Below are 11,018 nucleotides of genomic sequence, written 5' to 3' on the forward strand. Positions count from 1 at the left end.
ACTATAATGTTTTTTTATTAAAAAGTATGTTCATTCATATTTTAATTACATTATTAAAATTGTAATTATTATAGTTATGAAATAAAATTATGTAAATAAAATAATTTTTGAAACATTTTGAATTTAGTCACATAAAGTTTATAGTTTTCATGTTTTTGACAATTATGTTGAATTGATGAGAAGAACTTAAGAAAATGGTAAGAATCTGTGAAATTCATACAAAGATGTAAATTATGAGATTATATATATATATATATATATATATATATATATATAACTCCATAAGAAATAAAAATTAGAAAACACTACTAAATATATTAAATACTGCTCAATATGAAAATGTTTTGAAGACAAGATTTTTTACCATCATTAGCAGAAATGTATTGTTCAGTGATATGCCCTTTTGGTATAAATATAAAATTTAATTACTCTGATTTGAAACAAAATTGAAATGATACTATAAAATAGTTATATAAATTGTATACTAAATCTAATAATGAAATCATAGTCTAGGAACGATTTTATGTTTAAAAGAAATCCATGACTAGTATTAAAAACAATTTTGTTTTTTTTCTTAAATTATAGAAATTTATGAAATATATAAAAAATACAAAAATATAATAATTTACATTTATTGTATATTTTTTATATTCTTGATTGTTGATCTTGAAGTTGATTGTGATAAAAGCTTTCTAGATTTTTTATATGTTTAAAATTTGAAATAGTTCCTAATAATAGGGTAGAGCGGAGCTTAAAGGTCTGCGGGAAAAAAATCCACCACTAATATCGCAAAAGTATGTAAAAGTTAAGAATTAATAAATAAAGTAAAGTTTAAAATTTTCTAACAACAATATTCGAAAGTGGAGGGAGAAATATGTATAACCAACCATCACCTTAATTCTTAAGACGAAACTATCAAGTATTAAACGGCAATTTTTGAAAATCCATAACAAAAGTATTTTGTTTATGTTTGTAGAGTATCGTTCTTAGTTTTTTTGGCTGTGAGCACTGTTGTTTAGTTAACTAGTCCTTAATATAATTTTGAAATGTATTGTTAATTTTAAGTCAGATTCAACAGTTTTTTACATAACCTCTATGAAAGCTCACATGTGGTGAGGTAAAAAGTACCTACTATCTGAGCTTTTATCCTGGCAAAAGTATAAATATTAAAAAAGTGAATAAAAAAGTAAACTAAGTTAAAAAAGCTATTTCATAAGAGATATGTTCAATAAATATTTTTTCCAACCCTGCTAATGATTTTTTCTGATGAAATACTAGATCAAGATTGTATACAGTGTTATCTCTGTATAAAATGTACCCATAAAATTCATATTTTGCATTGGTTGAATAATGTAGAAATTATTTCTTAAAATCCCTTTGAATGTAAAAATAATGCATTGAGCCTGTTTGCCACCTGGTCGCCCCATTTTACCCCGTCTATGGGGTAAAAAAACCAGGTGACAAATTTTCGAGAAACCGCAAAAAGACACATTTCTATCATTAGGAAATTAACTGAAAATTTTATTGAACATAGTACGATAGTGTTATGTGTTGTCAAATGAACTACGGTTTAGACCAGTGATTTCCCAAGTGGTCCATATAGACCCCCAGGGGTCCATGATAACTCTCAAGGGGTCTGCATCAGCGAAAAGGTATTTAAGGCATCCACAATAGTGGATCACAACACACCTTGTTAATATCTATTAATTATTATTATTCAAAAGTCAATTAATTAATCTAAACTTTGGTACAAATAGAAATAAAAAAAATCGATATCGGTTTAATAGGAGTTCCATGGCAAAGCCTAAGGGGTCCACGACACAAACAAGTTTGGGAACCTATGGTTTAGACAGTATAAGTATGTACTTAAAGCAACGATTCCCAAGCTGTGGGGCGCGCCCCCCTGCAGGGTCGCCGTACCGTTCCAGGGGCGCAAAGCTGTTTCAAAAATATTATTTTTAAATGCTAAGTAAGTGTCAAAAACTAATCAGCAAAATACATGCAAGAAATCCACAATTCTCGCTGCAATTTTGTCAGGACAAATGTAACAGCATAAATATACTATACTTTTAGTGCAATCAAAATATATTTGGTTTTTGCGTTTGTAGCCGAGTGGGCTGCAGGTCTATAAACAAAAGATAAGCACACGAATCATCCCGAATATTCACATGCTTACTCAAGACTGACTTAAGTAAATAAACAAAAGTATCCTTTTTTGTTAATTTTTAAATTAATTAAATTGTTAGATAAATTAGGGGTGGTGGCGCAATATTTTTTTCTTTCGAAAGAGGTGTGCAAGGAAGAAAAGATTGAAAAACGCTGATGTAAAGACAAATTAGACCTTTGCGCCCCGCTCTACTCTATTGCTTCGACAATTGCGAATTACATTTAAATTTGTATAACATTATTATAAATTTAAAAAGTATTATTAAGCCATTACGTAAATGGAGATTTAAAGGATTAACTAGACGATTACCATAAATAATCTGATTATTATAACGAGTTTCCTTGATACGGTACCCTGCGAGTAAAGACGTCACAGCAGAGTCGTGTACCGTGACTAATTCTCTAGTTTCACTTCTTTTGTTACAATTTGTTTAAACAGTATAACTAAAGCTGTGGTAGTGTTACAAATGCGAGTGCGAGTGCGAGTGCATTTAATGCACGCCATGAACGATACGACTCTCGTATGGTCTTTACACATAGTAGGTACGATTTCGGTGGCGTAACATAAGCAGAGAATGCAATATTTAAAACAAACTTGCACAACTAGGGTACCGATTACAGGGCCGAACTGGTAAAGGACTCATGAAGTAAAGATTTCTTTTTATATAGTAGAAGCTCCTTATTCACGGAATACGTTTTATAAAAATGACGCGAATGAAAGAATCCACAAATACAGGATGACATTTCATATGGGATTATAAAGAATACGTTCTAAGATGATAAAATAATCCGCAAATAATAAAGAGATCCGCATATACAGAATGGCATTTTATATGGAACTAAAGAACAAATAATATTGTTGACAACTACTATGTAATATGCAATATCTCAAGTATAACAGCTCCCATATTAAAATTATGTTAATTATAAGTTGAGTATCAAATCTAGCATATGAAGTTACACGACATATCATAGTGTGTAATGTAACAATTGAAATCTATATCGTTTTTAATAGGACCCAAAGTGACCATATAGGGTTCATAAATGTAATAACGATAACATTTTAGAAGAAACGGCCACATTCAATTTAATAATTCAATCGAAGATGCAAACATTAATATTAATAATATAAGTGACTGATATTAGAAGTGCTTTTTGCTCGAAATCATCCAAAGTCGAAAATCTGATGATGCTGGAATGACTTAGGTAAGATTAGTAAATACAGTGATTAAATGCCAAGGCATAAATATTCTTTTTTTTTAAGTAAAACGCTTCCATTGCGTCTCAATTTGTATGAAATTTTGCCTGCATATGTTGAACTACTTAGTTTACTTTTGAAATTTTAAAATATATAACAAATACTGTTTTTGATATATAGTGTAAGGCACAAAGGACCAATTTGACTTTGAGCAATTGTATCGTAAAACCCAAACCAACTTTATCATAACAAATAACACAATAAAAAAATAACTAGATGACTAAGTTCAGTAAAACTCCTACCTAATTCATCATTATAGAAATGTGTTTTTTGTTGTTTTTCCAAAAAATTGTTCCTTGGTCCTTTTTGCCCCATAGGCAGGGTGAAATGGGACGGCAAGGGCAAAGATGTTCAATGTTTTATTTTTAATTTTGAAGGGATTTTACGAAATAATAGCTACATTCAATAAATGCAAAATAAATATCATGGGTATACTTTTTACATAGATTACACCGTATGTATATAACCTTGTACAGGTATTTCGTCAAAAATATTCATCAGCAAAGTTCAAATAACTAATAATTTAATTTATTTCGCGTAAAATTGTTTTTTAGCTTTTACATTTTCATTTACTATTTTTTATTATTTTAATCTTAGCCAGGGTAAAGGCTCAGTTGATCCTTTTTACCCCACCCACGTGTTAGCTTTTATAGAGATTATGTAAAAAACGGTTGAATAAAACTTATAATTAAGAGAATATCTTATAATTAAATTTGATCCTTTTTACCCCACCCACGTGTTAGCTTTTATAGAGATTATGTAAAAAACGGTTGAATAAAACTTATTATTAAAAGAATATCTTATAATTAAATTTAAATAACGTATACTTAAAATTTATATGAAGGTCTCATAAATTGAACAACAAACAGGACATTTTCACCCACAGTGCTCACAACTATGAACGAAAAAAATACTTTTGTTATAGATTTTCAAAAATTGCATTTTATTTTCGGATAGCAACGATGTAATAATCAAGGTAATGGCTGGTTATACATCTTTCTCCCTCTACTTTCAAATATGTTAAAAACAAATTTTAACTTTACTTGTTATTAAGTTATCGGTGGTGGACATTTTCACCCGCGAACCTTTAAGCCCCGCTCTACTTTATATTTACCACTATAATATAACAAAATATATTTTACAAAAAACAGTCTTAATAAACAGTCTTAAAAGACGAAAAATTAATATATTTGTTTACATATCTTCAGTATACGATTGAAAACACTAAATTGGGCACATATTAATAAAATAGAGAAGACTAATAAATAAAAATAATAGAAAGAACTAAGACGGCTTATGCTAGAAGGAAAAATTCAAGAATGCCTAATTACAAGACAAAAAAGAATAGAGCCAATTTTTTTCTTATTAAATGGTAGAAGATTAAGCTTAAATAAAAAAAGCTTAAATGGTGATGCTCTTATAGCTTAGACCACTATTCGGACAAAAACTAATACTGATATTTAAATTTCATTTAATATATCAATTAAATTTAAGATATCAATGGAAGATGCAAAAAGTAATATGTATTGATAATATAAGTGACTGATATCATTCAAAATAAAAAATATAAACAAGCTGGAATTACTTAGGTAGGATACAGTGAATACAGTGAATTAAATGCCAAGGCATAAGGTATAAAACCATAAAGCAATTTTTCTTATTTATTTATTTGCAGACAATAAGATATATAAAATTGCTTTGAATCTATGTGATCCTTTGTCTTATCGTTTAGAGAGGCATACTCCGTATAGACTGAAGTAGGTAATCAAGAAAATAACTTAGTAACTTCTAGAAAATAATCTAGTAAAACGAAACATAATCAAATCAATACAATAAGTTATTTGCACATAGTTGTGTAAGAAGTGAAATAGAGAAGTATAAAATATAACCAAAAAAATTAAAACATGTTAAAATGCTCTCACAAAGTGAATCTATGAAATAATATTTTTCTGGTTATGGATTATTATCATCTATTGACAATTAATTCGCGATAAATAATTAAAATTAATTACCGAAATGAATAGTTCCGAATTCCGGCCCTCGGCCATGTTCACGGTCGGCTACCTCTGGCGCACGTGCGCTCTGTGCCTTATGTCTGTATAATTAATTCGCGTGCGATTCTAATGCCATTCCACATATGAGCCGGTTATGTTATTATCGCGATAGAAAAAAAACATATATGCAGAGAAAAATTACATATATAAATATAAATATTAAATTATTCCTATTGCACACAGAGCGATTTATGCAATTCTTGTAATAAATTTGAATATTCAACGCCGCCCGATTCGAAAACCGAATCGTTGAAATGAATGTGCATTATTGTACGGCGAATTGTTTGCATTCTTTATATGAAACGTTAAAGGTGACTGACTATTGTTGTGACAAAACATCCGCGAATAAAAAAGTTTATCTTATACGAAAATGTTTATTTTAGTTTTTATCCGGCGTTAATTAGTATCGAAATACGAGCTAATCAAAAAGTGGAACCGTAATGACAACATGCTCGATGAAAAAGATTTAGAGTACTATATATATAAGATAAGGCTGCTCAAGTCGTACACATTTAGGAAATAATGATATTATATATAGTTCTGATAAATTAAAAGAAAAGCTATAGCGTTCATTTAATCTTTATTTAGTTGGGTTATTATTAACCATTACTACATATTTTTTTGTTAAAATAGATACTTTCACATTTTTCATAAATGTGTTTTCGGTATGATTAAGACGTCTAGTAACCTTAGTCATAACTACTACTAAAAAGCTATAGGCTGGGCGGGGCACAAAGGTACAATTTGACTTTGAACAATTATGAAAACCAAAGCAATTACAATACAACAAATACCACACATCAAACAAACATCTGGCTATGTTCAGTAAAATTTCCAACTAATTGCATAAAATAAGTTTCTTTGCTATTTTTCAAAAATTTGTATCCTGGTCTTATTTATCTTATAAATGGATTCAAAAAGCATAAGCAGGGGCCAAAAGATTTTTTTTTTGATTGATTATAATCAAATTCTTTGCTTCTTGAAATACAATCATTACAAATGAGATAAAAACAACTTCTGTTTGAAATACATATTTTATAGGCACGTTTATTTATAAAATTCGCTTTAGTTACAACTTTCGTATGAAACTTTGTCAGAAGAATTTATCATCAGAGTTAGAATAACTATTAATATAATTTATCACTTATTTTAACTTATTTTACAATTTTATTTTTTATTGTTTATGCCTTGGCCATATTTCTGAATATTTCTAACGGAATAACAGATCATGGTTATATACAGTGTTATCTCTGTAAAAAATGCACCCATAAAACTTATGTTTTGCATTAGTTGAAATATGTAGCTTTTATTTAAAAAAAAATTAAAATAAGGCATTAGACCTGTTTGTTCCCTGGTCGTCCCAATTTACCTCGCCTATGGGGTAAAAAGAGCCATGTTGTAAATGTTTAAAAAACAACAAAAAAAATAACAATGATGAATTATTTGGGAGTTTTACTGGACATAGTCAGATAGTTGTTTCGTTGATATGTGTTATTTGTTGAAATGTAATTGGTTTGGTTTTCACAATATAATTGTTCAAACACAAATTGGATCTTTGCTTTCCGCCCTACCCTATAACCTAAACAAATTCTACATTTAATTGTGCCTAAACAATTGTCAAATAATAATATAAATAAACATTAGTAAAGAAAAAAAAGAAGGCTCATATTCTTGCCATGAGTAAAAAATTAGTAAAAACATTACAAAAACCTTACGTCATCCATTTCCATATTAGGCAAATTATTCCATATATTCGAAATTGATAAATACAAACTCTATACTTTTCTTCTTTAGTAAAACATCCATATCCGTAATTATTTTCTGAGCTTTCTTACATCATATTGATTGCAATTTTATCTTCTAATTTGCATTTTTATCTACTTAATATAAGTGAAGATTTAAAATAAAATAGAATAAAAAAAAGTTAGAAATAGAATGCGTAATATATAATATGTACTACAAACAGAAAAATTTGAAGTTGATGAAAGGATTAGAAGAATGCATATTATTGAAAACTAATACAGAAAACACAGTATCATGATTAAAAAGCTTGATATATAATTATATGAAATATGATACATTTTGAGATTTATATACTGGGAAAAAAGCATTATATACTGGGGAAAAAAGCATTCATTTCTAAAAAATTCCTTGGAAGCGATTTGGAAAAATATTATTATCATTGCTAAATTTAAATTCTGTTTGGATCTAAAAAAATGTATATATAAACAAACTTTATATGTCTTTATTAAATACTTAGAAGGAAAGCTCTCTCTTTTCATATCTAAGAATTTCGTTCGAAAAGAAGATTTGAGAAAACTATTATTATTGATAAATTTAAGCTCTGTTTTCATCTAAAAAAATTATATATAAAAATTTGATATATCTATATATTAAAAGGTAAGGTAATAATAATAAGGAAGGTAAAGTTTTCTTGTTAATGTAGTTAGGAATTTCCTTTGAAGAAAGTATTTGGAGAAATAATATTATTACCGGCAAATTTAAGTTCGAAAAAGATTGTTTTTCATGTATTGATCATACGTATATTGACTTAATTTTAAATAATTTTTCTTCATAATGTACCAAATTCTTTGTATAGAATTAAGGCGCAAACAAAAAACGAGCAAAGAGGTATGGTGATTAGCACCAAATAGGTGATGTTATCAAAAATTATATAAAAGTACAAATTTTTGAGAATATAATGGATAATAGATCATTAGATACAATGATAAAAAGTGATTTTCATATCAAATTATTACATTGATATTTAAATGTTTTTCAATGATTCAATAAACATATTGTACCCTATCAAATCTCCAATTTTATTAAAAGTATACAGATTTTAAGAATAATAAAGTTCAATACAATATTTAATATCTCTCATTGATAACTCATTCTTCATAATCAGCATGAGAACCACGCAATATCAATGATTTTGTTATCAGAAAAATTTATATGGAATTTACCATTTCTCAAATATGAACAATCTCAGAAAACAAAATACAAATATCATTATATATATATATACATATATATATATATATATATATATATTATAAATGTTAATGTATAATGTAAATTTATTATGTTCTCTATAACCAAGGTATATATTTAACTAACGTTTAATCGAGCGTTTTAGCGAAAACAGTTTTCAACAATTAATTGAATGTAAGTTTTGTTTACATCATAAGTTTATAAAAACAATAAAAAAATAAAACTTAAAAGTCACCATTGTATTAAACTGAGTTTTCTATACAAAGTTAATGATGCATCCCTAATATACCATGAAAATAATATTTTCGTCATATCTTTTTCGTTTCTTGAAAAGTGTTAAACAATTACAAGATTTGACATTTTTGAAAAGTTTATCTAAATGCAATAAAGCAATTTGGACAAAACGTTCTAGTATATTAAATTTTTATGATTCAGTTATTAGTGAAGTAATATATTGAACAATAATTGAAAAGTTACATTCATTTTCGAATAAAAAATAAATAATGCTTTCGGACTAAACTTTGGAATATTTTTTTCTCAGAAAGTACATTCTAGTTTTACAAGAACAAGTTTCATATTTTTATGAAAAGTTTATAGAATTTTGTAAATTAATCTCGTCATATCGGTTAAGCTACAAAAGACAATTTTGTAATATGTAATTCATTTAACATATGTTTTTTTATATTGATGCAATATAGATATGCTTATATTTTGCAAATCAAAATTATAAGTCTCTATGATTTAGGAGAAAAATAATTACATTTGTATGCCATTTTATGACATTCTGATTTTTAGTAAAAAAGTATCTTGATTTTATTATTAGTCTCTACTTGAACTAAAATTATAAAATATATTTTTTGAAAAATCTTCTGGATAATTGTAGAGTCTATATAAATAATGTTGTGCAGGCTTATTTCAAAATATCGTGTTAAAATATTTAATCTGCTTCATTCACAATTTTTTTTTATGCCAGCCTTTGATTAATATCGAAAGATAGTTTACAGAAAAAAATTCAAAACTCTTTATTTTCAGGAAAAAATAGGAAACAAGCGTAACAATTTCGCTATATTTTGATTACTTATGAAATGTTTATAAATTTGCTGTACAGATTACTACGTAAAAAAAATCCTATGACAACACAAAAATCAGAGTGTCAGAAAAACTTAAATTTTTCTCCTAAATCATAGGAGGTCTTCAATTTTGACTTTCAGGATATAAACACATGTAGTGCATCAAAATTTAAAAAAAATCTTATAAAAATTAGATATTACAAATTTGTCTTTTGAAACACAGGTATGATGTGTTTCATTTACAAAATTCTGTAAACTTTTCATAAAAATATGAAACTTGTTCTTGTGAAACGAAAATGTAACTTGTAGCATAATAGTCTCTTGAAGTAAAATAAATGTATAAAATATATATGAAATATATTAATAGGTACTCATTGCGCATTTTCCAAACTTTTCTCTATTTATGAGAAATTGAAATAAGCAACAATGAGCAGCTTAAATTTAAAATCCCTAAATATCTCATATTAATATATTGATTTTGCTTCATTTGCAAATTTTATTTCATGCTGGAATATAATTAATAAAATAGAACTTCAGATTTTTAATATTTAGCACTATTGGGTGAGAATAATTTAGCAAAAGAACATTTAGCAATATTTTGATTATTAATGAAATATTTCACAATTTATAACAAGTCTAACACAATGAAGTAGAGAAAATTCCTGTTATATAAAAAATTTTCTGCCACTTGTTATAGAAACAATATTTAGCAATTAAGTCCAAAAATGTATTCTTAATTTGTATAGAATATAAAAAACTACGTCAAACCAAATAATTGCAGAATTCCAATTATTTTAGAATCGATATCTTGGAAAATTGACTATTTAATACTAGATAAGAAAAATTGAATATTTAGAAAATATATAAGATATATTTTGGCTCTAGGGCAGGTCCATGAGCTGAGTTTAACTCCAACTCGATTCACTGAAGAATAGTGTGAGAAATTTCCCATTGCTACTTCACACCGCAGTGCATACAATATGTACTAACCATGTACTAACTGCATTTTTTTTTCAAAAAAAAAAAGACTAAATGTAATTTTTCAAAATAAAATTTGATATTTGCAGTAAATAACGTTGTACAGTCTAAATTTAAAATCTCAAAATATATTATATTAAAATATTGATTTTGCTTTATTTGTAAATGTTTTTAATGCAAATTTTAATTCATGTTTGGTTGAAGTTAAAGAAATAAAATCTCAGAATTTCGATTGTTTATGAGAAAAATAGCACTTTTGGTCGAAAAAAATTTGGCATAAAATTTTTTAGAACCTTTCGTAAAATGTTGATTAATAACAAAATATTTCACAATTTACCACACGTCTAGCACAATAAAATAGAGAAAATTTCTACAACAAATATATACAGAATTTTCTGCTTCTATTTTGATAAAGACCAATTTAGAAATAAAGTCCAAAAATGCATTATTTTTGTATAGAATATAAAAAAACTACGTCAAACCGGCTAATTGCAGAAT

This window comes from Ctenocephalides felis, unplaced genomic scaffold (assembly GCF_003426905.1).
Source record: "Ctenocephalides felis isolate EL2017-DRISC unplaced genomic scaffold, ASM342690v1 CF-g0.4_SCAFFOLD_00845, whole genome shotgun sequence".
Classification (NCBI taxonomy): domain Eukaryota; kingdom Metazoa; phylum Arthropoda; class Insecta; order Siphonaptera; family Pulicidae; genus Ctenocephalides; species Ctenocephalides felis.